At 38.0% G+C, this 27,413-nt stretch overlaps 2 long non-coding RNA genes across 3 annotated transcripts in view; one reads left to right on the top strand and one right to left on the bottom strand.

Moving 5' to 3' along the window:
• LOC141401795 (uncharacterized) overlaps positions 1-26,357 on the bottom strand; it is a 61,370-nt gene extending 35,013 nt beyond the window's left edge. For both annotated transcript variants that reach the window (XR_012412440.1, XR_012412439.1), the window contains exon 1: positions 25,990-26,357. This is a non-coding gene — a long non-coding RNA (uncharacterized lncRNA). The remainder of the gene's footprint in view (positions 1-25,989) is intronic.
• Positions 281-2,409, top strand: LOC141402253 (uncharacterized). The gene is made up of 2 exons (XR_012412573.1): positions 281-589; positions 676-2,409. It is a non-coding gene; the product is annotated as an uncharacterized lncRNA (long non-coding RNA).
• Positions 26,358-27,413: the final 1,056 nt, after the last annotated feature.

Genomic DNA, 27,413 nt, shown 5'->3' with positions numbered 1-27,413 from the left:
AACTGTAGGAAGACTTGACCAGTGGATTGTCTGAAATAATATCAAATAATGTATTGTTGTTGGTCATAATTTTTATGATTTCCTTGGAGGTTAGCCACAAAGCTATATTTAGGTGGAAGTTCCTGGGCGAGGGCATATAAATATAACATGAGTGGGAGTAGACTTCGTAACCCCAAGGCATCGTCTTAATAGATCGTTTTGAAGAATCTCAATTTTCTTGTTAATTGTTATGTCACCCCTTTCTGCCATGCGTCGTACTATAAGCATCACCCATGCTTGAACAGCTGTCGTGCTTGATGACGTGGCGACAGCGCATTGGCCGAAGACAAAATTCAGCGTCGGGGTCCCTAATTGTCGTTTTTGACATTTCCTTCATTTGCAAAAGGAGCAGTAGCAGCGACAACATCAACAAATCAAGCAAAAAGGAATTTGGCCGGCAAATTAGTGTGGTGCAATTATACCCATTTGGAGAAATAGAAAAGTACATCCAATTGGATGCACTTTAAAATAAAGTGATTGTGTTTTTATTTGAACAATTGTTCAAAACAATTGTTAATAATTATTTGGTGTAGTAACAACAATAATAAAGGTGGGTTATTGCAAGAACAAAGAAAAAGTGAATTATACCAAAAATCAATTTTTGGCAACTTTTAAGCAATTTTTCATTTTTTTTAGAATCGCCACCGAAGGCAGTAATGGTACAGGCGCATTACCACGTTTTGGTCGACACGAGGTTGACTAGCGGTACTATAGTACCTAACCATCTTTTGGAATTCGAGGCTGAGAATAAATATTCCGCAACTCGTGCCACCTAAAAACGCAAAACACCACAATTTTTATTATTGAAGAAATTTTTACAATTTTGCAAATGCCACCAAGCAAGCATTTTCAAGAAACTTTACACCAACAAATGGGAGCATATTTCGATGGCAGTTTTAGTACAGTCAACATCTGCGATTGTACCAAACCAACCAATTAGCCGTGCTGTGCAAACCTCATCCGCACTATATTCCAATTTGGGGCCATGAAAAAAAAATATTTAAAGTTGATTTTCCTGCTGACTATCAGAATTTTATTGGGTGTCATGCTGTCAGCCCACAGCTTTTGCAAACCAAATATAGCGTGGTACATTTTGGAGCGACAGGCCAACACCTCTGTTGCTGGACAGTCTACAACCACGATCCAATGTTACCGTCCTCGAGTAGCCCATGACACCTGCGGGCCTAGACAGTATTTAGTGAAGATTTATAGCCGTTTTGATTTCTTTTGAAGTCCGAAATTTTACATCATCCTCAGGAACCATACATCACCATAGACCGGTTTACATTTCATCAACCATCAGAAGCATTAACCATCCATAGTCCTAACATCACCTTATGAGACAATAGTCCTAATCATCACCATCCAACTCATCAATACATCGTCATCATTTACATAGTCATCAATCAGATGCATAAAGACCTAGTCAAACTTCTGGAAGCTTATGTACTGTAAGTAAACCTGTATGAGACCTGAAGGACAACCAAATTTGTGACCATTTGCCTCAAGAATGGATCATATCAAGGCGTCCTAAATTTGTGAGCTGTACTGCTGGATCGTGTATCCTGTGATTATATATATGCATTGTTGTTTTTGCTTTTGGTTATAAAATTATGTATGTGAGTTGGGTTATAATGGAATAATCGATTATAATCCAGCCCACATACATCAAACCAGATTATTGAAATTGATTATACATCTCAAATTTTTTTATGCATGTACTAATCTAATTATATGTCCAACTATTATTATGGATTATTAATTATAGTTCCATATGAATTTGATTATACATGCATGCCGGTAATTATAATTGAAAATCATTAATTATAATTACAACCAACTTTTACATTCTTTAATTATAATTATATTAATTGTAATTAACTAAATTTATACCTTTTTTTATTGATTATAACCGTATTTATATTTTGTAATTTTCTCTGAGTATACATCCCGATACGCATATAATTTCAAATTACAAAAGCATAATTTGTTTTCATGTGTTTGATTATAATTAAAACAAATAATTGTAATCTTGTGCAAATTTAATTTCGGTAAAAAGCACTGGCAATACAGCCGTGATCATATGCGGATATACACTCAAAGAAATACCAAATTCAAATATTGGCCAGTTATTACTATTATATTTTGTTATATATATAGTTTAATAACGTAAAGCTTAGCGTTAAGTATCCTAATTTATTCTCATCGATCTTTCACGCACTTATACATAACCAGACATAACTTTTTTTGATTTTTGTACTACACGCCTCCGCGGGTTTCTGAACAGTACCGTCGTAAGGATAAAATCCTACATCAAATCGAGCTCGATAGGTTTAGGAAATACAACAACAAATTCAATACAACAACAAAGCTTTTCCTGGTTTTCTTATAAATTGATATGATATTATTTTTTTTGTATGTGCCCAAGTGCACCTCCTCGCCGCTAGAGCTTAAGCCGGAGCCAAAATAGTCGAATGCCATTGTCACCTTGGTAACCAATAGAGGTCATACTTGCCAGGCATATTACAAAATGGCGCCCCAACGTAAAGGCAATTTTTAGGTTTCGGATCTAATGCTTTGCATATCTAAAAATTGTTTGCAAAACTTTTTAAATCTTTTGATTTTGATTATGAGTCTTGAGTTGTTGTTAAACTACAACACTCAATTGCAATACATTTATTCAGAGGATTTATATCTCGAAATTCCATCTATTTGAGAAATATTTTAGTCGTCTTGAAAAATAGTTTTTATAACATTTTCAATTTGTGACAAAGTATTATTGTGAATTCATCACATTTCAATATTGGCAGTTGGTAATATATAGTCATTCACCGTCGATAAATTTATGATTGAGGTGTTATTAGCGATATTACCCAACGGCTTAGTTAATGTTATATCATTTTCGCAATTCCTTTTGAAAGTTTTTCCAGTGGTTGAAATTTTGGATGTTCACATGTTGTTGTTTATATTTATGGCTGACCCAAACCTTTTTACATTTACCGATTATTGAATGAATACATTGTTGTATAAAATTATTGATTTTTCTGAAAATAATTTCTGAAGTGCCAAGACTTTAGAAAAGCATTTATATATTGTTGATCTTTTTTTTTTTGAGACTTACCTTTGGTATCTTTTTGGTGAAGACTGACCTATAGAAATAATAATTCTAGTTCTGATTTTCGATTAGAGACTTTATTCGTGATTCAATTTTCTGGGAAATACAAGTTTTTCTCTTTTTTTTTTTTTTTTTTGATTTTGTTGAACCGATTTTGGGTTTTTTCCATCATGGATCCCGCAACGGGAGCTGTGAAGAAAAATCAAGGGCCAATCACCCGTTCAAATAGTAAGGCCAATGACGATGTTCAGGGAACACAGGTTGATCATTCTCATACTTCTGACATTGAGGATGAGGGTCAAGCCTCAGCAATAGGAGGTGCCGATGAAGCGAGCACCATAACCCAACCGTCATTTAGCCCTTTGACACAAAAAGGTGGTAGCATTCAAGAGTCCCAGAAATTGAATAGTACAGGAATAGCTGAATCTTCGGTGGTAGAATTATTTCGTAGTGAGATGAAAACAGCAATAGCAGAGGCACAAACGCCAATTCCTGCTGAAAGTACTTCACAAGATATTCAATGGCCACATGATTTGCCACCAATACCACCGACTTTACCACCATCTAATCCAGAACTAGATAGAAGACAGGAAGAATGTAAGAAGGCCGAAGAATTTTTAGAAAGAGAATCTTCTCAAAGGTTCAGGCCAACAGGAAATCCTCGCATGGTCAATGAAATCATTGAGCATGATGTCGATGAAATTACTGAAGAGATCGATAAATTGAAGATTAGGTCAAGACCTAATGTCGCTTTAAAAGCTGATAACTCCCGTTGTTGGAATTGTGGGCATAGTGGTCACGTCTTTAAGCAGTGTCCAAGTTCGCAACGATCGTTGTTTTGTTTAAGGTGCGGATCTCCTGGGGTTACTGCGCCACAATGCAACAATTGCAAGAAAAATAGTCGTTTCTTTGATTCTTCCAAACCTGAGTCTCGGTCTACACAAACCGTAGACTGACTAGGTACTAAAGATAGTTCCACATCTATAGATCCAAATGATTTTGACAATTGTATTTCACCCGGACTTTCCAATTTACCAGCCAGAACCAAACCAGACTTATCTTTACCGTTCCATGTCCGCATGGCAAACTATATGAAGACCCGTAATCGTATTTTCAATGCCGAAATTTCTGCCAAACCCAATGCTTTCGTTTCCAAGCGCATCATGAAAGCTCGTGAGCGTTATAATATCAGACGTCAGAAGAGATTGTCTATTTCTTCGACTAATTTCTGCCATTTTGATTCCAATGATCCTCGACCATTCCGCGAAGTCTTAGTTAACGGTACTCCAGTGTTAGCACTTTTTGACAGTGGAGCAACTGTTACCTGTTTGGGTAAAAATTGTTTGTCGCTGATTGAGAAATTAAATTTGAAGGTTATTCCCATTTATAAGTGTAGCGTCGGTACAGCAAATGGACAGCGAGTTTCGTGTTCAGGCAAAGTTCAAGTTGAGCTCTCGTACGATGGCCAGACGGAGACCATGGATATCTATTTGATTCCTGGTCTAGAGAATCCAATGTACTGCGGTGTAGATTTTTGGAGGAAATTTAGTGTTGCGCCTAAACTTATACACAGTATAGAGATCAAGTCCGATATTCAAGATTCCGATATGCATGTTTTGTCGCCAGATCAGGCAGCTATGCTCGAGAAAGCCAAAGAAAGTTTCAAAGACTTTGAACAATTTGGTCTTGGGAAAACTGATTTGGAAGATCACATTATAGATACAGGGGACGCCGCCCCGATCAAACAGCGTCACTACCCAGTGTCTCCAGCTGTTGAGTCTTTGATATATTCGGAACTTGATCGCATGTTGAAGTTAGGCGTAATAGAACCCAGTACCAGTCCTTGGAATTCGCCAGTCACGCTCGTACGTAGAGGGGAAAAGAATAGGCTCTGCTTGGACGCGCGAAAGCTGAACGACGCCACCGTTAAAGATGCGTATCCTCTTCCTTTTATAGATGCGTTGCTAGGGCGGTTACAGGATACGTATTATATCTCAAGTATCGATTTGAAAGACGCGTTTTGGCAGGTTCCTCTGGCAGCTGACAGCCGTCCGAAGACAGCGTTCACAGTGCCGGGGAGACCACATTATCAGTTCACCGTCATGCCGTTCGGGTTGTGTAACGCAGCCCAACGGTTATGTCGGTTAATGGATATAGTGATCTCACCGGAACTGAAGAACAAAGTCTTCGTTTACCTCGACGACCTTTTGGTTGTATCTCCAGATTTTGAGACTCATGTCGATCTGTTGAGGAGGGTAGGCGAGATGTTGTCCAGGGCGAATCTGACCATAAACATTAAAAAGTCGAAGTTCTGTCGCCGTCAATTGAGGTACTTGGGATATATCGTCGGTGAGGGGAAGTTGAAACCCGACCCTACAAAGATCAATTCAATCACAGACATACCTGTACCGAAGAATACTCGCGAGGTCAGACGTTTTCTAGGAATGGCATCGTGGTTCAGGCGATTCATTCGGAATTACGCAGAAATTACAACGCCAATAACTCGTACCTTGAAGAAGGGTAAACAATTTTCTTTTGATGAAGAAGCTGTTGATGCCTTCAACAAATTGAAGCTAGCTCTCACTAGGAGTCCTGTATTAAGCCATCCCATCTTTGATAAAAAATTTTACGTGCAGTGTGACGCGTCAAACCTAGGTATCGGTGCGGTCTTGTACCAATTAGACGCTGAAGGTCTGGGACGCCCCATCGCCTTCCACTCCGCTCAGTTATCCAAGGCTGAACGGAATTATAGCGTAACTGAGCGTGAGTGCTTAGCCGTTATTAGCGCCATCAAGAAGTTCAGACCCTTTATTGAACTTATGCGGTTCACAGTGGTAACGGATCACAGCGCGCTAAAGTGGTTGATGGGCCAGAAGGACCTCAGTGGTCGGTTGGCAAGATGGAGCCTCAAACTCCAGGGGTTTAATTTTGATATACAGCACAGGAAAGGTACACAGAATGTTGTCGCCGACACATTATCGCGGTTGCACACGGATGAGCTGAACATGTTTGTAGATGAGGGGCCATAATCGATTTAAACTCTGAATTCAAGAGCGACGAGTATTTGAAGTTGGTGGCGATGGTCAAGGATAATCAAGACAGTCTTCCTGACTTGAAGATCTGCGATTCATTCGTTTATAAGAAAACTCTTCCGTCCGATGGCACTCCAATCCATGAAAATTTCATATGGAAATTATGGATTCCTTCAGGTTTGACGAGGGCAATTATTGAAAATGCACATACTTCTTCTGTAAAAAGCCATTGTGGTATTGGCAGAACTATCGCTGCGATCCGGCAATATATTTATTGGCCAAAAATGGCACAGCAAATTCAAGACTATATCAATGCTTGTGTTTTGTGTAAGGAGACCAAATCTCCAAACAAAGTTTTGAGGCCCAAAATGGGTAATGAAACCGTAACGCGTAGACCGTGGCAGAAGATCTTTATAGATTTCATAGGAGCTTTCCCGAGATCGAAATCTGGTAACAGTTTTGTTTTCATTGTTTTAGATCACTTAACAAAATTCGTTTTGTTAAAGCCTTTACCGAAAGCCAATTCGGGAAGCGTAATAAAGTTCTTAGAATGTGAAGTTTTTCATAAGTTTGGGGTTCCTCAAATAGTCCATTCCGACAATGGAAAGCAATTCACTTCTACCGATTTCACAGATTTCTTAAACAAATACGGATGTAAACCGATGAGGAATGCCGTGTATTCGCCACAGGCGAATGCATCGGAACGCGTGAACAGAACTATTGTCGCGGCAATAAGGGCTTATGTATCGGAAGATCAAAAGGATTGGGACCGATTTTTATCTGCCATAGAATGTTCACTCCGGTCCACAATACACACTTCTACCGGATATTCACCATAGTTTTCATTATTTGGGTCGCATATGGTCACACACGCCAGCGCTTACGATCTCGCGGATAAACTTGGCGCTTTAGAAGACGGATCGATTGAAGTCGTTCCGAAACACAACGTCTTGGAGTTAGTCCGAAGCGCGGTAAAGAAAAAACTACACGAATCTTACGAAAAATCTGCGGCACGATACAATAAAAGATCTCGCGATGTCACGTTTAAACCGGGCCAAGAAATTTTAAGAAGAAACTTCGTACAAAGTGATGCTTCCCGCCATTTCAATTCAAAACTTTGCCGAAAGTTCGTTAAGTGCAGGGTTGTTCAAAAACTAGGTAACTCACTTTACGAAGTTGAGGATTTACAGGGTAGGAGAATAGGGATCTATCACGCGAAAGATCTCCAACATATGGTACCCACGAAGTAGATGCCCGGCGTTTAGTAGGTTTGAGACGAAGATCAGGGTCGTGGTTCTTCCCCACGCCAAGGTCATTATAGGTTGACTTCCCGAATCAGTTGTCTTCGGCAGGCCTCCGACAACATGTTCGGGTTTGTTATGTCACCCCTTTCTGCCATGCGTCGTACTATAAGCATCACCCATGCTTGAACAGCTGTCGTGCTTGATGACGTGGCGACAGCGCATTGGCCGAAGACAAAATTCAGCGTCGGGGTCCCTAATTGTCGTTTTTGACATTTCCTTCATTTGCAAAAGGAGCAGTAGCAGCGACAACATCAACAAATCAAGCAAAAAGGAATTTGGCCGGCAAATTAGTGTGGTGCAATTATACCCATTTGGAGAAATAGAAAAGTACATCCAATTGGATGCACTTTAAAATAAAGTGATTGTGTTTTTATTTGAACAATTGTTCAAAACAATTGTTAATAATAATTTGGTGTAGTAACAACAATAATAAAGGTGGGTTATTGCAAGAACAAAGAAAAAGTGAATTGTACCAAAAATCAATTTTTGGCAACTTTTAAGCAATTTTTCATTTTTTTTAGAATCGCCACCGAAGGCAGTAATGGTACAGGCGCATTACCACGTTTTGGTCGACACGAGGTTGACTAGCGGTACTATAGTACCTAACCATCTTTTGGAATTCGAGGCTGAGAATAAATATTCCGCAACTCGTGCCACCTAAAAACGCAAAACACCACAATTTTTATTATTGAAGAAATTTTTACAATTTTGCAAATGCCACCAAGCAAGCATTTTCAAGAAACTTTACACCAACAAATGGGAGCATATTTCGATGGCAGTTTTAGTACAGTCAACATCTGCGATTGTACCAAACCAACCAATTAGCCGTGCTGTGCAAACCTCATCCGCACTATATTCCAATTTGGGGCCATGAAAAAAAATATTTAAAGTTGATTTTCCTGCTGACTATCAGAATTTTATTGGGTGTCATGCTGTCAGCCCACAGCTTTTGCAAACCAAATATAGCGTGGTACATTTTGGAGCGACAGGCCAACACCTCTGTTGCTGGACAGTCTACAACCACGATCCAATGTTACCGTCCTCGAGTAGCCCATGACACCTGCGGGCCTAGACAGTATTTAGTGAAGATTTATAGCCGTTTTGATTTCTTTTGAAGTCCGAAATTTTACATCATCCTCAGGAACCATACATCACCATAGACCGGTTTACATTTCATCAACCATCAGAAGCATTAACCATCCATAGTCCTAACATCACCTTATGAGACAATAGTCCTAATCATCACCATCCAACTCATCAATACATCGTCATCATTTACATAGTCATCAATCAGATGCATAAAGACCTAGTCAAACTTCTGGAAGCTTATGTACTGTAAGTAAACCTGTATGAGACCTGAAGGACAACCAAATTTGTGACCATTTGCCTCAAGAATGGATCATATCAAGGCGTCCTAAATTTGTGAGCTGTACTGCTGGATCGTGTATCCTGTGATTATATATATGCATTGTTGTTTTTGCTTTTGGTTATAAAATTATGTATGTGAGTTGGGTTATAATGGAATAATCGATTATATTCCAGCCCACATACATCAAACCAGATTATTGAAATTGATTATACATCTCAAATTTTTTTATGCATGTACTAATCTAATTATATGTCCAACTATTATTATGGATTATTAATTATAGTTCCATATGAATTTGATTATACATGCATGCCGGTAATTATAATTGAAAATCATTAATTATAATTACAACCAACTTTTACATTCTTTAATTATAATTATATTAATTGTAATTAACTAAATTTATACCTTTTTTTTATTGATTATAACCGTATTTATATTTTGTAATTTTCTCTGAGTATACATCCCGATACGCATATAATTTCAAATTACAAAAGCATAATTTGTTTTCATGTGTTTGATTATAATTAAAACAAATAATTGTAATCTTGTGCAAATTTAATTTCGGTAAAAAGCACTGGCAATACAGCCGTGATCATATGCGGATATACACTCAAAGAAATACCAAATTCAAATATTGGCCAGTTATTACTATTATATTTTGTTATATATATAGTTTAATAACGTAAAGCTTAGCGTTAAGTATCCTAATTTATTCTCATCGATCTTTCACGCACTTATACATAACCAGACATAACTTTTTTTGATTTTTGTACTACACGCCTCCGCGATCTCCCCATTTCAAAATTTAAATATATTCAGGGTTTCTGAACAGTACCGTCGTAAGGATAAAATCCTACATCAAATCGAGCTCGATAGGTTTAGGAAATACAACAACAAATTCAATACAACAACAAAGCTTTTCCTGGTTTTCTTATAAATTGATATGATATTATTTTTTTTGTATGTGCCCAAGTGCACCTCCTCACCGCTAGAGCTTAAGCCGAAGCCAAAATAGTCGAATGCCATTGTCACCTTGGTAACCAATAGAGGTCATACTTGCCAGGCATATTACAAAATGGCGCCCCAACGTAAAGGCAATTTTTAGGTTTCGGATCTAATGCTTTGCATATCTAAAAATTGTTTGCAAAACTTTTTAAATCTTTTGATTTTGATTATGAGTCTTGAGTTGTTGTTAAACTACAACACTCAATTGCAATACATTTATTCAGAGGATTTATATCTCGAAATTCCATCTATTTGAGAAATATTTTAGTCGTCTTGAAAAATAGTTTTTATAACATTTTCAATTTGTGACAAAGTATTATTGTGAATTCATCACATTTCAATATTGGCAGTTGGTAATATATAGTCATTCACCGTCGATAAATTTATGATTGAGGTGTTATTAGCGATATTACCCAACGGCTTAGTTAATGTTATATCATTTTCGCAATTCCTTTTGAAAGGTTTTCCAGTGGTTGAAATTTTGGATGTTCACATGTTGTTGTTTATATTTATGGCTGACCCAAACCTTTTTACATTTACCGATTATTGAATGAATACATTGTTGTATAAAATTATTGATTTTTCTGAAAATAATTTCTGAAGTGCCAAGACTTTAGAAAAGCATTTATATATTGTTGATCTTTTTTTTTTTGAGATTTACCTTTGGTATCTTTTTGGTGAAGACTGACCTATAGAAATAATAATTCTAGTTCTGATTTTCGATTAGAGACTTTATTCGTGATTCAATTTTCTGGGAAATACAAGTTTTTCTCTTTTTTTTTTTTTTATTTTGTTGAACCGATTTTGGGTTTTTTCCATCATGGATCCCGCAACGGGAGCTGTGAAGAAAAATCAAGGGCCAATCACCCGTTCAAATAGTAAGGCCAATGACGATGTTCAGGGAACACAGGTTGATCATTCTCATACTTCTGACATTGAGGATGAGGGTCAAGCCTCAGCAATAGGAGGTGCCGATGAAGCGAGCACCATAACCCAACCGTCATTTAGCCCTTTGACACAAAAAGGTGGTAGCATTCAAGAGTCCCAGAAATTGAATAGTACAGGAATAGCTGAATCTTCGGTGGTAGAATTATTTCGTAGTGAGATGAAAACAGCAATAGCAGAGGCACAAACGCCAATTCCTGCTGAAAGTACTTCACAAGATATTCAATGGCCACATGATTTGCCACCAATACCACCGACTTTACCACCATCTAATCCAGAACTAGATAGAAGACAGGAAGAATGTAAGAAGGCCGAAGAATTTTTAGAAAGAGAATCTTCTCAAAGGTTCAGGCCAACAGGAAATCCTCGCATGGTCAATGAAATCATTGAGCATGATGTCGATGAAATTACTGAAGAGATCGATAAATTGAAGATTAGGTCAAGACCTAATGTCGCTTTAAAAGCTGATAACTCCCGTTGTTGGAATTGTGGGCATAGTGGTCACGTCTTTAAGCAGTGTCCAAGTTCGCAACGATCGTTGTTTTGTTTAAGGTGCGGATCTCCTGGGGTTACTGCGCCACAATGCAACAATTGCAAGAAAAATAGTCGTTTCTTTGATTCTTCCAAACCTGAGTCTCGGTCTACACAAACCGTAGACTGACTAGGTACTAAAGATAGTTCCACATCTATAGATCCAAATGATTTTGACAATTGTATTTCACACGGACTTTCCAATTTACCAGCCAGAACCAAACCAGACTTATCTTTACCGTTCCATGTCCGCATGGCAAACTATATGAAGACCCGTAATCGTATTTTCAATGCCGAAATTTCTGCCAAACCCAATGCTTTCGTTTCCAAGCGCATCATGAAAGCTCGTGAGCGTTATAATATCAGACGTCAGAAGAGATTGTCTATTTCTTCGACTAATTTCTGCCATTTTGATTCCAATGATCCTCGACCATTCCGCGAAGTCTTAGTTAACGGTACTCCAGTGTTAGCACTTTTTGACAGTGGAGCAACTGTTACCTGTTTGGGTAAAAATTGTTTGTCGCTGATTGAGAAATTAAATTTGAAGGTTATTCCCATTTATAAGTGTAGCGTCGGTACAGCAAATGGACAGCGAGTTTCGTGTTCAGGCAAAGTTCAAGTTGAGCTCTCGTACGATGGCCAGACGGAGACCATGGATATCTATTTGATTCCTGGTCTAGAGAATCCAATGTACTGCGGTGTAGATTTTTGGAGGAAATTTAGTGTTGCGCCTAAACTTATACACAGTATAGAGATCAAGTCCGATATTCAAGATTCCGATATGCATGTTTTGTCGCCAGATCAGGCAGCTATGCTCGAGAAAGCCAAAGAAAGTTTCAAAGACTTTGAACAATTTGGTCTTGGGAAAACTGATTTGGAAGATCACATTATAGATACAGGGGACGACGCCCCGATCAAACAGCGTCACTACCCAGTGTCTCCAGCTGTTGAGTCTTTGATATATTCGGAACTTGATCGCATGTTGAAGTTAGGCGTAAAAGAACCCAGTACCAGTCCTTGGAATTCGCCAGTCACGCTCGTACGTAGAGGGGAAAAGAATAGGCTCTGCTTGGACGCGCGAAAGCTGAACGACGCCACCGTTAAAGATGCGTATCCTCTTCCTTTTATAGATGCGTTGCTAGGGCGGTTACAGGATACGTATTATATCTCAAGTATCGATTTGAAAGACGCGTTTTGGCAGGTTCCTCTGGCAGCTGACAGCCGTCCGAAGACAGCGTTCACAGTGCCGGGGAGACCACATTATCAGTTCACCGTCATGCCGTTCGGGTTGTGTAACGCAGCCCAACGGTTATGTCGGTTAATGGATATAGTGATCTCACCGGAACTGAAGAACAAAGTCTTCGTTTACCTCGACGACCTTTTGGTTGTATCTCCAGATTTTGAGACTCATGTCGATCTGTTGAGGAGGGTAGGCGAGATGTTGTCCAGGGCGAATCTGACCATAAACATTAAAAAGTCGAAGTTCTGTCGCCGTCAATTGAGGTACTTGGGATATATCGTCGGTGAGGGGAAGTTGAAACCCGACCCAACAAAGATCAATTCAATCACAGACATACCTGTACCGAAGAATACTCGCGAGGTCAGACGTTTTCTAGGAATGGCATCGTGGTTCAGGCGATTCATTCGGAATTACGCAGAAATTACAACGCCAATAACTCGTACCTTGAAGAAGGGTAAACAATTTTCTTTTGATGAAGAAGCTGTTGATGCCTTCAACAAATTGAAGCTAGCTCTCACTAGGAGTCCTGTATTAAGGCATCCCATCTTTGATAAAAAATTTTACGTGCAGTGTGACGCGTCAAACCTAGGTATCGGTGCGGTCTTGTACCAATTAGACGCTGAAGGTCTGGGACGCCCCATCGCCTTCCACTCCGCTCAGTTATCCAAGGCTGAACGGAATTATAGCGTAACTGAGCGTGAGTGCTTAGCCGTTATTAGCGCCATCAAGAAGTTCAGACCCTTTATTGAACTTATGCGGTACACAGTGGTAACGGATCACAGCGCGCTAAAGTGGTTGATGGGCCAGAAGGACCTCAGTGGTCGGTTGGCAAGATGGAGCCTCAAACTCCAGGGGTTTAATTTTGATATACAGCACAGGAAAGGTACTCAGAATGTTGTCGCCGACACATTATCGCGGTTGCACACGGATGAGCTGAACATGTTTGTAGATGAGGGGCCATAATCGATTTAAACTCTGAATTCAAGAGCGACGAGTATTTGAAGTTGGTGGCGATGGTCAAGGATAATCAAGACAGTCTTCCTGACTTGAAGATCTGCGATTCATTCGTTTATAAGAAAACTCTTCCGTCCGATGGCACTCCAATCCATGAAAATTTCATATGGAAATTATGGATTCCTTCAGGTTTGACGAGGGCAATTATTGAAAATGCACATACTTCTTCTGTAAAAAGCCATTGTGGTATTGGCAGAACTATCGCTGCGATCCGGCAATATTTTTATTGGCCAAAAATGGCACAGCAAATTCAAGACTATATCAATGCTTGTGTTTTGTGTAAGGAGACCAAATCTCCAAACAAAGTTTTGAGGCCCAAAATGGGTAATGAAACCGTAACGCGTAGACCGTGGCAGAAGATCTTTATAGATTTCATAGGAGCTTTCCCGAGATCGAAATCTGGTAACAGTTTTGTTTTCATTGTTTTAGATCACTTAACAAAATTCGTTTTGTTAAAGCCTTTACCGAAAGCCAATTAGGGAAGCGTAATAAAGTTCTTAGAATGTGAAGTTTTTCATAAGTTTGGGGTTCCTCAAATAGTCCATTCCGACAATGGAAAGCAATTCACTTCTACCGATTTCACAGGCGAATGCATCGGAACGCGTGAACAGAACTATTATCGCGGCAATAAGGGCTTATGTATCGGAAGATCAAAAGGATTGGGACCGATTTTTATCTGCCATAGAATGTTCACTCCGGTCCACAATACACACTTCTACCGGATATTCACCATAGTTTTCATTATTTGGGTCGCATATGGTCACACACGCCAGCGCTTACGATCTCGCGGATAAACTTGGCGCTTTAGAAGACGGATCGATTGAAGTCGTTCCGAAACACAACGTCTTGGAGTTAGTCCGAAGCGCGGTAAAGAAAAAACTACACGAATCTTACGAAAAATCTGCGGCACGATACAATAAAAGATCTCGCGATGTCACGTTTAAACCGGGCCAAGAAATTTTAAGAAGAAACTTCGTACAAAGTGATGCTTCCCGCCATTTCAATTCAAAACTTTGCCGAAAGTTCGTTAAGTGCAGGGTTGTTCAAAAACTAGGTAACTCACTTTACGAAGTTGAGGATTTACAGGGTAGGAGAATAGGGATCTATCACGCGAAAGATCTCCAACATATGGTACCCACGAAGTAGATGCCCGGCGTTTAGTAGGTTTGAGACGAAGATCAGGGTCGTGGTTCTTCCCCACGCCAAGGTCATTATAGGTTGACTTCCCGAATCAGTTGTCTTCGGCAGGCCTCCGACAACATGTTCGGGTTTGTTATGTCACCCCTTTCTGCCATGCGTCGTACTATAAGCATCACCCATGCTTGAACAGCTGTCGTGCTTGATGACGTGGCGACAGCGCATTGGCCGAAGACAAAATTCAGCGTCGGGGTCCCTAATTGTCGTTTTTGACATTTCCTTCATTTGCAAAAGCAGCAGTAGCAGCGACAACATCAACAAATCAAGCAAAAAGGAATTTGGCCGGCAAATTAGTGTGGTGCAATTATACCCATTAATAGAAATAGAAAAGTACATCCAATTGGATGCATGCTGTCAGCCCACAGCTTTTGCAAACCAAATATAGCGTGGTACATTTTGGAGCGACAGGCCAACACCTCTGTTGCTGGACAGTCTACAACCACGATCCAATGTTACCGTCCTCGAATAGCCCATGACACCTGCGGGCCTAGACAGTATTTAGTGAAGATTTATAGCCGTTTTGATTTCTTTTGAAGTCCGAAATTTTACATCATCCTCAGGAACCATACATCACCATAGACCGGTTTACATTTCATCAACCATCAGAAGCATTAACCATCCATAGTCCTAACATCACCTTATGAGACAATAGTCCTAATCATCACCATCCAACTCATCAGTACATCGACATCATTTACATAGTCATCAATCAGATGCATAAAGACCTAGTCAAACTTCTGGAAGCTTATGTACTGTAAGTAAACCTGTATGAGACCTGAAGGACAACCAAATTTGTGACCATTTGCCTCAAGAATGGATCATATCAAGGCGTCCTAAATTTGTGAGCTGTACTGCTGGATCGTGTATCCTGTGATTATATATATGCATTGTTGTTTTTGCTTTTGGTTATAAAATTATGTATGTGAGTTGGGTTATAATGGAATAATCGATTATAATCCAGCCCACATACATCAAACCAGATTATTGAAATTGATTATACATCTCAAATTTTTTTATGCATGTACTAATCTAATTATATGTCCAAATATTATTATGGATTATTAATTATAGTTACATATGAATTTGATTATACATGCATGCCGGTAATTATAATTGAAAATCATTAATTATAATTACAACCAACTTTTACATTCTTTAATTATAATTATATTAATTGTAATTAACTAAATTTATACCTTTTTTTTATTGATTATAACCGTATTTATATTTTGTAATTTTCTCTGAGTATACATCCCGATACGCATATAATTTCAAATTACAAAAGCATAATTTGTTTTCATGTGTTTGATTATAATTAAAACAAATAATTGTAATCTTGTGCAAATTTAATTTCGGTAAAAAGCACTGGCAATACAGCCGTGATCATATGCGGATATACACTCAAAGAAATACCAAATTCAAATATTGGCCCGTTATTACTATTATATTTTGTTATATATATAGTTTAATAACGTAAAGCTTAGCGTTAAGTATCCTAATTTATTCTCATCGATCTTTCACGCACTTATACATAACCAGACATAACTTTTTTTGATTTTTGTACTACACGCCTCCGCGATCTCCCCATTTCAAAATTTAAATATATTCAGGGTTTCTGAACAGTACCGTCGTAAGGATAAAATCCTACATCAAATCGAGCTCGATAGGTTTAGGAAATTTATCGTGTTTTAAACTTTTTCATCTTTTCGGCCCAAGTCTATGGGGAAATCAATTGAGAGTGTACTCTAAATTCAGGCCATATTTTATTTTGATCTCTTAAAAAAAATCATAATTGTCATTTATCATCCATCCTTAAAAGGATTAAAACCTGATCTGAAGTATTTATTATTGAATCTTTTGTTAGTAAACATAAACAATTATAAGTTTAAGCTTATATTGTTTAAAACTTACTTCGACAATAAAATGTTATTGAATTGTGAATTTTAAAGAATGCACTATGCTATGGATTAACTGAGAAATAAAGAAAGGTAATGTAAAGGTAATCGGGCAGCCATAATATACGTTTTGGGGGTCCTCTTAGTTCAGAGGCCCATTAGGGGGTTCATGTTAGGAACCCATAGGGAGGGCAGAGGGTACCCAAATTCCACCTAGGGGTACCAGCAACAAAAACAACAACAAAGCTTTTCCTGGTTTTCTTATAAATTGATATGATATTATTTTTTTTTTTTATGTGCCCAAGTGCACCTCCTCGCCGCTAGAGCTTAAGCCGGAGCCAAAATAGTCGAATGCCATTGTCACCTTGGTAACCAATAGAGGTCATACTTGCCAGGCATATTACATAATGTATTCTGGGGAGTTGGCCGTAGATGTTCTTCCATACTGGAGTTTGGATCTAACTACACTTTTGTAAATGTTTTGCGCTTTCTTTGGCTGTAATCCACCTTTAACTGAAGTCAAACACTTCAGCATGTTGGACCTCGAGGGTATGTCAGGACCTATTTTGTCGTAATGGTCCCTGACAATCAAAGAATTGGTAATCACTCTTCCTAGAAATGTCAGTTTTCGCTGCTGCACGAAAGCATGGCCATCGATGTGCAAATTGATTTCCTTAATGCTATTTTTCGCAAAGTACATGGTATGAGATTTCGAGGGGTTAAAAGAGAGGTTTAGGTTATTACAGTGACGTTTAAAGATCAAGGTTTTAGCCTGGAGGTTTTGTGCTGCCAACTCAAAATCTCTATTGTAGGACAAAATGACAAAGTCATCTGCATACTGGAAAACCATGGTACAGCCATCTTCAATTCGATGCAATTCCGCTGTATATATGTTGAAAAGCAGAGGCGAGAGGCAACTGCCTTGTGGAAGACCATCTTTAACAGTTACTTTCGCATCTCCCATCACAAGAACCCTTTCAGATAAGAAATTGTAAATCCATCTACAATAGTATCCGCCAATGCCATATTGCTTGAGTTTTCTAATCAAGATATCATTCTTTACGCAATTGTAGGCATTACTAATATCCAGGGACAAAATCAGAGTTTTATATCCATTGGTTTTTAATAATGCCAAACGATGGAGAAGTTCATTAATACAAGTAGACGTAGAGCGATTCTTTATATATGCAAAAGACCTTTCGGGTATGATGTTACTAAGTTCTAGATGCTTTTGTATTCTATCCTTAATCATCAGATTACAACATTTCAGCAAGACTGGTATCAGCGAAATAGGTCTGAAATTACAAATTAGGTCATGATCTTTATTCGGTTTTGGGATTGGCACAATTTTGATACATCTCCAGTTGTCCCTAATGCAGTTGTCTATAACAGCATTGTTAATAGCAGTAAGGATCACCCTCTTGGATATACCAGGAAGTGCTTAAAGCATTGAATAGGTAACGCCATCCACACCTCCAGCCGAGTTCATTTTCTTGTTGTCTAGACATTTTTCAAAATCTTCGAACTCAAAGGGCGTAAACTCTTCTTCTTCACTCTCGTCTAGTATCGGCTTTTCGCTATCATTTACATCCGGAACCTGGTCCTTTAGGTACTCTAAATAACGCTGATTATTCTCCTCGTTCCACTGCGGCCTCGGTTAATTTTGCCTTTTTCTAACATTATTGATGTATCTCCAAGCTTTTCTAGCGCATGGCTCCTTATTCACTTCATCAATTTTGGCCAAAAAGCTTTCGCTTTTGGCACGTTCAACCTGCTTTTTCCAGTTTTCTTTTTCTACTCTGGCATTTTCCAGATTTATATATGACGGATATTTTTTTGCTTTCTTTGTCACAGCCACATATTTCCTGTATAAGGCCAGCAACTGGTCATTCCACCAATACTTGGGGGTTCTCTTATCTTTTAACTGATGAGTGGCGTAGGATATTTCAGTTTTGAAAACATCCTCTATCATTTTAAAATCTGGTTCTAATTGAACCTCACTTAAAGATTCAAGCAACTTGTTTTTGGACAGGAACTTTCTCGAGCCCCTTGTATTGCCATGTAATTGTAGGATAATCGGAAAATGCTTACTACCCCCTAGATAGTTATCATGAACGTTCCAGTCAATTGCAACGACATTGCTGACAAAAGCAAGATCCAGCACCGAGCCTTCAGACTCAGAATTTCTTTTAAACGTGATTTTACCACTGTTTATACATCTCAGATTGGATGCAAGCATTAACTTCTCCAATTCTTTCCCCCTGCTTGTGGAAAGTACATCTCCCCATATTTCATTCCTGGCATTAAAGTCACCAAGGACCATGACCTCCTCCTTGTCTTCCAAAAAGTTCAAAAGTTTTTCCATCTCGTTCACAAAATCCTCCACCTGAATAGACGGAGGAAAATATACGGAGACAACATGAAAGTTTGGACACTGGTTCAAGGTCTTTGCTATTATAATATCATGGTTGGTATTGTAGTTGACTTTGCAGATTCGTACATGTTTACATCCGCTCTAAATTTTTGAATTAAGTTAAAATTAATCAATTTATTAGGTATATTGTGACTGTTGAAGCCACTTCAACAACATAGAATAAGATAATATGAATTGAAATTTATAGTATTGAATTAATGAATTTAAAACTAACTGAATTTAAGCGTAAAAGATGAAGCCAACATATGGCAACCCTTATCCACTAGAACCAAAAGCTTTTACTCAGTGGATAAAGAGTTCTTTCTATTTTTTGATTTTCGTTGTTTGTCCTAAAAGAATAAAAGTTGAGAGCATCACTTGCACAAAGGCATCTCAACGCTAATACAACCCGCTAAATACAGTCCATTTTTACCCACCGACGCATTAGCTCATTTGTACATGGTCCTTCGAGCCGGATTTTGCTTTTGAGACGAATGACGTAATATTCTTGTCGAATAGCGTGCAACATACTCTGGTGTTCTGCATGTAGAAGCTCTTCATGAGTATGTTCTATCATTAGTTTACACAGGCGAGAGTTTTCTGGAAGGATAATTGGATGTCTTTCTTTGAATCTCATATCGGAATTTGCTAAGCGTCCATTTAATCGCATTAGTCGATTCTCGTCAAGGAATGGATTCAATGTTATCAGTTTGCTTTTGGAATGAATCTGTTGATTTGTGGCTAAAGCTTCATATTCCGACGGAAAATGGGACATTTGAGCATATCTGAAAAGTCCATATTTTCCAATTAACAGTTCTTCAGCCGTTAACGATTCTATTTGTACTGTATGGCCTGGAAGTTTTCGAGTTTTGTAAATAAAGCGTAACACATAACCATAAACACGAACGGCTTTAGTAAACTTAGAATACTTCTCAAGAAAAGTTTCAATTGAAAGTTCTGTTTCCAATGTTGCGACCTTTACCTCAATAGTTGGCTCTTTAAGGTCTGATTGTTTTGGCCAATGTTCTTGAGATTTCTGTAACCAATTTGGACCATGCCACCAAAGTTTGCTTTCTTGTAATTCCAAAGCTGTGCAACCTCTGCTTCCCATATCAGCAGGGTTTTCTCCAGACGAAACATGCCTCCAATTTGCGTTGCACGCGTTATCCATAACTTCAGAAACCTTGTTCGCAACAAATGTCTTCCAATGAAATGGTGGTTTTCTAAGCCAGGCTAAAGTAATGGTGGAATCACTCCATAAGTATATTTCCTGTGTGGGGACTTGTAGGTTCATGCAAACCGATTTCAGAAGTTTTGCCAAAAGTGCTGCTCCACATAACTCGAGTCTAGGTAAACTGACAGTTTTTAACGGCGCAACTTTACATTTTGATACCAGTAAATGAGAGTCTATTATATTTTTTGATGATGAACGAATATATAGACATGCGCAATAAGCCTTCTCCGAGGCGTCACAGAAGCCATGTATTTGTATATCACATTCTGGTGAATATCTAATCCATCGAGGAATACTTATGTTTTCAATGTCGTGAAAGTTCCAAATAAAAGCATTCCATTGTTCCAAAGAATTTGATCTTATCTCCTCATCCCAGTTTGTACCTTCTATCCACAATTGTTGCATCAAGACTTTTGCTACTACAATAATGGGTGATATCCAACCAGCAGGATCGAACAATTTTGCCACTACTGACAAAATTTTTCTTTTAGTTAAAGGAGAATCGGGTATAGAAATTTTTTCCACCTTATACAAGAATTGATCTGCCATAGCATTCCATCGAATACCAAGCGTTTTTGTTTCACTAACATCCTCCAATTTGAGAAAATCTTCGTCAAGAAGATCTTCCCGCGGCAAAAGTTGAAGTATATGAGAATGGTTTGCGGTCAACTTTTTTAAAGGGAACCCAGCGGTGTTTAGAAGATCAATTAGTTCTAGGACATTTGATTTGGCTTCCGATAACGTATGAGCTCCTGAAAGGATATCATCCACATAAATTTGGTTTTGTAAAATAGAAGATGCGGTTGGATGAGATTCTTTCCCATCTTTGCTCAATTGTAGTAATGTGCGAATCGCTAAATACGGAGCACAATTTACACCAAAGGTGACTGTTTTTAAGCAAAAGTCTTGAATATTTGTGTGAGAATTTGTTCGAAATAGTATTCTTTGAAATTTTTGATCATCTTCGTGAACAAAGATCTGTCGGTACATCTTTTGTATGTCTCCATTGAACACATACTTAAAGAATCGCCATCGTAATATAACGTTCATTAATTCATTTTGAAGCGTTGGGCCAGTGTGTAAAATATCGTTCAAAGAATATCCGCTTTCGGTTTTGTTTGATGCATTGAAAACTACCCGTACTTTGGTAGTTGTTCGCTCTGGTTTGATTACCGCATGATGCGGTAGGTAAAAGGAAGTGTAATGTCCGTTTTCTGATATTTCATTACTTGTAGTTTGCTCCATGTGATCAAGTGTAATATATTCTGACAGGACATTGTTGTATTCTAATGCTAACTCTGGAGATTTACTAAGCGTCTTTTCCATTCGAATAAATTGTCCCATGGCAGTGCGCCTTGAAGCTCCTAAGAAAACTTCAGGCGGTAAGTTTTGTTGGAAGGGCAATCTGACAATGTACTTGCCATCAGATCTTCGTTCAACAGTGTCTTCATAGAACTTTTCACACCAAATATCAGATTCGGTCCGAGGTTTTTCATCGGGAATATTTTCTAATTCCCAAAATCGTCGAAGCTGATCGCTAATAGGATCTGATGTTGCTGTCCAGGAAGCGAAAGTAGTAACCGACCTTACAGTAGGATTGCCACTGACAATCCACCCAAATTCAGTCTCTTGAGCGAGGAGATTTTCATGTACATTCTTTTGTATACCAGATTTTATAATAAATGGAAGAATATCACTTCCCAATAACATGTCAATGGGAGCTGGTTTGAAGTATTCTGGATCAGCTAGGTCCAAATCGTTCAACTCGGTCCAATCAGAGATAACAACAGGAGCCGAAGGCATGAAATGGTTCAAATTTGAGACTACTATGACCGAGGAATCGATTTTGAAATTTGATTTTCTTGACTTTAGAGTCAGGCTACATGATTTTGTAGAATTCTCAAGAACTTTTCCACCAAGACCAGAAATCGTCGTAAACGATTTCCTAGTAGGAATTGAAAAACGTTGAATGATGCGGTTAGAAACGAATGATTCCTGTGACCCTTGGTCAATGAAAGCCCGAAGTGTGAATGTAATTCCTTGATGGTCGATATTGATTAAAGCAGTGGGTAGAATAGTTCTTTCTCTTGACTCAGTGTAGTTTGATATAATGTACGACGTGTCCACGTGAGTAGAAGCCGACGTTGCAGCAGGGTTATTATGTTGAAACTCAATATGATATGCGGGTTGAACATTGTTCGGATATGCGGTAGCTGACGTAGTCGGCTGTTCATCATATTGGGTTTCTAAATGAAATGATGCGGTTTTTGACTGAGAGTCAGGATGCAAGGAAGTATGATGTGGGCTTTGACACTTTTGGCAAACATTTTCACTTCTGCATTTTTGAACAATATGTCCATATGAAAGACAATTTTCGCAAATTTTATTTGTGGCTATGTATTTTCTCTTTTCAGAGAGAGACCATGATTTGAACTTCGCACAGAATCGGAGCGGATGATTTTGTTTACAAACCTTACACAGCTTATGACTGGTATCAGTAGTGGTATTGAACGAATTTGACTTTGCGGATGCTGTAGAATGATGATTGGATGGTTTTCTCATGTCAGAAATGGATTCCAACATGTCAAGTCTTTTGGTAATAAATTCATCTAACTTAGCCCAAGATGGCATCTCTTTATGATCAGTTAGTGAATTTTCCCATGCGGTTAAAGTTTCTTCTGGTATTTTAGAAGAAACCCAGTATACAAGAATTGGATCCCAGTAAATCACAGAGATGTTATATGTACGCAAAATAGATAAGCAATTATTTATTGTGTACTGAAGATTCCTTAACGCATTCCCTTTTTCAGTTGGCACACTATCTATTTCAAATATCTTCCTTAATTGGTGGTTTATGAGAATTCGTTTATTTTCATATCGTTGCCGCAATGCTTCCCAAGCAAGGGCAAAATTGTCGTCTGTTAAAGGAAATCTCTTCACTATTTGATTTGCTTCCCCTCTTGTTTTAGACCTGAGGTGGAAAAGCTTTTGTGCGGGCGACAACTTTTTATGTTCTATGTAAATGGCTGTAAACATGTCGCGAAAACTTGGCCATTTATCATAACCTCCATTGAAAAGTTCTGTGTCACATGGCGGTAGTTTTAACGAAAAACCACTCTCTTCGGTACCATTGCCTTCCGATTTAGTAGTTGACTGCGACTTTTCAAGCTTTTGTTTTTCAATCGAGATTAAATCTAAAATAGATGCTTTGCAACCCTTGTAGGATTTGCAAGACTCTGTAAATTTTGAGAAAATAGATTCTCTAACCGATTCTGTTATTTGTGGATCATCGGAAGTCATCCCAGTTTCATATATATGGACCAATTGTCGCCAACGTCGTTCCAAATCGTCAAGTTCGACTTGTAGACTGGATAGAGTATGATCTTCTACTGGTATACCTTCGAACGTAGCGCAAAATGTGACTACCTGGTCCGAAAAGAATATAAACTTTTGAGAACTCATTTTGTGTGTACTCAATTTACAAAAACCTCTCTAAAATTTCCAATTGACCCAGCAAAGAATTAAGCAGTATACCAAATATTCTCTAACGAATATAAGAATATGAAAATTCTTTTACAAATATTATCGATTAATGAAAATTTCAGTAAAAAAAAACTCAGTAAATTTTCTTATTAGTATAATTATTTATTCAAATAATTGTACTGCTAGAAAATTTGTGAATATGAGAGAGTTTAGCTGTGTCTAATCTACCCTTCGATTAAACAAGCCTTCAAGAAAATGAGTTCACTTTCGAAATTGTTTCAAACACTTGATGAAGAGTATTGTCAGTGTAGTTCAATCTCAGAGAGAAACTGTATTCCACTAATATATGACCGCTATCGAGATGTATTGTTTTCAAATCAGAGTCTTTTGCAAAAACCAAAAAAAAAAAATTCATAAACTATTTGTATTTACAAAGAAACAAGAAAATTTGGAGTTGAAAACACAAACGGTAGGTTTGTCTTTACATTTACTAAATATTGCTGAACAAATTTCCTCAGCAATATTTAGCAAGTCACCACTTATAAATTATCAAAAATGTTTGAGCTAAAAAAAGTAGTATTCAGTAACTTTTTGTAATTATCACTACAATGATCAAGTACACTGGCACCATGAATTGTAAAAACGGTTATTCAAACGTGTGTATTGAGCTTTTTGTTGACTAGCACTGGTATATAAAACTGGTGGATACGTTTGCAAATAAGCAACGACAATATGAAAGCTTAATTGTAGTGGAGCACACTGTCGTTAACTGAACAACATTTAGTGCCAATAGCAGCGTACAAGAAATTATATTCTTAACCAGTGGAGGTAAACAGACAAACAATTAACGTACCAATCACACAAAGTCACAAACTTTTCAATGTGAGAAGAACGAAACTGTACAACTGCTGAAATGTACTTCTTCTATTCTTTGCCGAGTTTATATGTTTATAAACGAAACGAAAATGAAGCGTTTAAAAAAAGTTTGTAGTGCGAAATGTACAATGACACATTCAGACATACTTACGCATCACCACACAAAGCACCATCAACAAGCAAACTTGGGGAGTACAATCAACATTCAATGTTTCCAAACGTTTACTAAGTGTATTGTGCTGTTTAGTTTTCTATGAGTTGTTGTGTTGTACAGCGAGTTCGGTCAACTTGTATAACGTTTTGTTTAGGTTTATGTCTATGGAAATACGAAACGTTTGCAATCTTTTCATGAAATTTATTTTTCAACTCTGATGTCAACAACCTACCACGGTTGAATTAGAAGGGTTAGTTAATTTTTGCAATCCTTCTTTCCCGGTAACCCGATACCATCAAATCTATTCCAGTAATTTGGGTACTATTTAAAGATATTTCAATCATTTTTGAAAGCAATTGAATTCGAGGATGTGTAATAGCCTGTTTATATTAGTTTTCCTGTAAGGCTAAGATGCTTTTTGCAGGGTTAACCTTCTTTATGAGGATTTGTTTGAAATATAAGCAATGGAATTGACATTTAAAACCCAGTCGGTTTGTTAAATCCGGTTATATATAAACGGGGTATAACTTTATTTATCGGGATTTTTTGGTGTATGTAATGAAATTGGTATGTGAACCCCAGTGGATTTTAAGTTGTATGGAGACGTACTATAGGATCGGTTTTAGAACATTGTTATAATGGAAGTTCTTAACTCAAACGCCTAGTCACATAAATAAATTGGTTTTGTCGGAAAATCTAGACACTTCATTCATTGTTCGTGTTTTGTTATAAGATTTTCTAATGAACCACACACAGAAGGCCACCAGTTGGTTTTGTGTTTAGGAAGATATGAAACAGGGGTTTTACTAAATCTTACTGACTTCCTCCACCAAGTCTCAATTAAATAACTTCTTCGAAACCGTCGTAAGTTATAATTGAGGTTTGGTGTAAACACTTAACGTATTAATCGAGATTTAACTCCCTTTGTGAGCTTGTTGTAATTTGCCCCGTCTATCCCCCTACGAAGACAACAATATCATGAGGAAGACAAACTAATGCGATTGACTTTTTTTTGTTTTGTTATGATCTTTTTTCCCAGATTTTATGTTTGCGTTTCTTTTTGTTGATGAACTCACTGGTGCTATTTTTCTCTTTGTTTTATTGCGTTTTTATTCTATTTGTTAACGAAAATAGACTTACTTTTTTTCGTTACTGCGTTGTTTGATTCTCCCTTTGGAACATTTCTTCTTCTTTTCCCTTGGCTATTTGTTTTATGTACTTCTTGTTTAATTTTCACCTTCCAATACTTTGAGCAAATTCCTTATTCCATCATTGTAGTATTGATTTTTTTTTCACCACGGTTTTTTTTCTTTTCACAGCTTCATTTACTTTTAAAGATTTTGCACAACATACGAGCATTTCTTTATTTATTATTTATTTAATATAGTTTTCTTTGGCTGTCGGCATCAACCGACTGACACATGTCAAAGAATCAAATGATTTTTGCTCGTCCTCTTTCGCTGTTAAAATGTGCATTCAACACGTACGACATTGACTGTGTTGCTGTACGTATGTAAGCGAATGTTTGAAATTAATGAACGCTGCTGCTAACAGCTCTGATGGCTGTGGACAAAACGCAAAGAGAAAATGCACGTGGGCTCTTTTAGTAGCGACCGCGTCGCTGACTGCTAATTTTTAATACTCGCAGTGAGTGTGGTGTAGCAAACAGCGTTGATGGCTGTAGATGAAACGCAAAGAGAAAATTCACGTGGGCTCTTTTAGTAGCGACCGCGTCGCTGACTGTTAATTTTTAATACTAGTTAACAGCGGTGATGGCTGAGGCTGATATGCAAAGAGAAAGTTTATGTGATCTCTTTTAACAGCGACTGCGATGACGTCTGTTAGTTTTTAATAAAAATAACAATGCATATTTAACCCTGTTAGATATTTGCTGCTGTTTGTTATGACTCTTATTTGCTGTTAAAGGAAGAGAAATATGGTTTCCCTTATAAGGGCAATCGATATGTGTTAATTATTTAACATGTGACTACCAGTGGCACACACTTGATAAACAAAAGACTGTTCGGAATATTTATGCAGACGAGTGTGGAAGTGTGGATGGCTGGTTATTTGATTTTTTTTTTCAGAAAGAGTGTTTAGTGTTGGTTTTTCCCCACTCTTTTTAAGAGTTGATGATGGTTTTTTGTTTGTTTGATTGTTAGGTAAAGAGAATGCGGTTTGTTGCTATGGTGGTGCATATGGGCAATTATGTTGTTTTAACTGCCTATGCACCTCCCATAAACGCGAGTGGTGCCCCAGCAGGAACACGTGCATGGTTTGCAATAAGAAACACCACACAATGCTTCATGTGGACGAAGACGTGAAAAGTTCAACAACATCATCCAGACCACACAAACGCCAAGTATCCAGATCACGGAGCTCTAGTCCAGAACCACCAAGGCAACAACATCAGAGTAGAACAACGAAACGCTCACCGAAAAGAGAAACACGCCCGCGATCATCAACGTCCACAACCACTCAGAGCTCAGCTAAACGTCCACGCACCAGTGTCAGTGATCGCCTTAGTGTCCGCTCAAAGACACACATCTTCCTGCCTACAGTGC

Source organism: Musca autumnalis, unplaced genomic scaffold (assembly GCF_047663935.1).
Source record: "Musca autumnalis isolate F117 unplaced genomic scaffold, ASM4766393v1 scaffold_4, whole genome shotgun sequence".
NCBI classification, from domain to species: Eukaryota; Metazoa; Arthropoda; class Insecta; order Diptera; family Muscidae; genus Musca; species Musca autumnalis.
Note: the sequence above shows the minus strand (reverse complement) of the source record. Positions and strands in the feature narration are given on the sequence as shown.